We start from the raw sequence: 1599 nt of genomic DNA on the forward strand, positions 1-1599 counted from the left end.
TGAAAATTAAGGTAGCCATCAATTTAATTACAGGAAATGGCCAGTTCTGGCTAACTACTATTACAAAGAGTCTTATCTGAGATCATCACTGGAGATTAGTGAACTTGACAAATGAGGAAACAGAACAAGAACTCTGTTGCTCTCTTGCTACCAAGACTTGACTACAATTATGATGTTCTTAGCTATCACAGTCACTGGATTTTTCTGCTTATTATTCAAGAAGTTAGATCACAGATTTATCAATGCCTCATGAACCCCTAGGAAAACAGAGGTGGAAGTGGGATTGTATAGAGCTTACTGCTCTCTAGTAATAAAATAATAACTGCCATGTTTACAGATGAGAAGGGGAGAATATCCTCTTACTAATTGAATACCTCACCAAAGTTCATGGAAATATCTGTTCCTTGCATGATAGCTTTTTTGTTTTTGTTTTGTCTCATGCTATAAATGTTTTTTTACTCCATCAAATTCCAAAGAAATACAGTGTAAGAAAATTTAAGGGGCCAGTGTGATTAGAGTCCCCTATTGCCAGAAAACAGAAAAATAAGGAAGAGAACAGAAGTCTGACCATTGTCCTTGATATATATGACCTCCACGTCCTTCCTGCTACGTCCTCTTAGAAAGCCTACTCAGAAACTCTGAAGGCAGGACAAAGAGACCACCAAGTGGTTTTGTCTCTGTCAAAATGCTTTTCTTTTAATATTTGTATTGATTCAATATAGTCTGGTAGAATTAAGTCAGACCATTTGTCTCTGGGTTTTTGTTTCTTTTTTGTTTTGGTTGGGAGACTTTTACTGCCTGCATCTACTTCTTCAGGGATTATTTACATGATCCAGCATTGGCTCTGGTTTGGGTTCTGAGACAGGGAAGGAACATAGTTGTGAAAAATGAATTGTTGGATCACCAATGACTTTCCCACAAGTGGCTGGCCCACAATAGATCCAGTCATCTTGATTTATACCTCAAAAAAACACGTTTTCCCAAACTAACAAACAAGTTTTTAATATCCTCCTATGTCAACTTCTGGCAAAAGCCAGTAAATGAAAGATATCTCTCTCAACATTTATATCAAAACGTCTTTAAACATGAAGGCTGCATGTCCCAGCAGTACTCCACACTGTACCAAATTCCACTGGTCCTTGCTGAAGAGACTGTTCCCATGGGCTTTTGCCTCATCTAGAAAATCACTGGACAAGTACTTAAATACTTTTCCAAAACTAGACTGCATGACTTTCAACGTGCTTTCTGTCTAATTGTTTATCTGGTTTTGATTTAATTTTGGTATGTGATAGCCATCAAAAAACTTTCCATTTCTTTAAAATTTTCCAATTTTGTGGAGTACAGGATTTTGAAGTCTGACCTATTGATGCTCAGGATTTCCTCAGAGTTGGCTATTATGCCTCCTTTTTTTCTGATTTTGTTAATTTACATATTCTTTTTCAAGCTTTTAGTTAGTTCAGATATGGGTTTGTCTATCTTGATCTTTTCAAAGAATCAAATTTTTGGTTCAGTGAATCCTTACATTTTTCTCTTTGTCTCCATTTTATTGATTCCAACCCTCTGTTTGAGTGTTTCCTGCTGTCTACTCCTCTTAGGTGT

The sequence above is a fragment of the Microtus ochrogaster genome, unplaced genomic scaffold, assembly GCF_000317375.1.
Source record: "Microtus ochrogaster isolate Prairie Vole_2 unplaced genomic scaffold, MicOch1.0 UNK43, whole genome shotgun sequence".
Taxonomy (NCBI): Eukaryota; Metazoa; Chordata; class Mammalia; order Rodentia; family Cricetidae; genus Microtus; species Microtus ochrogaster.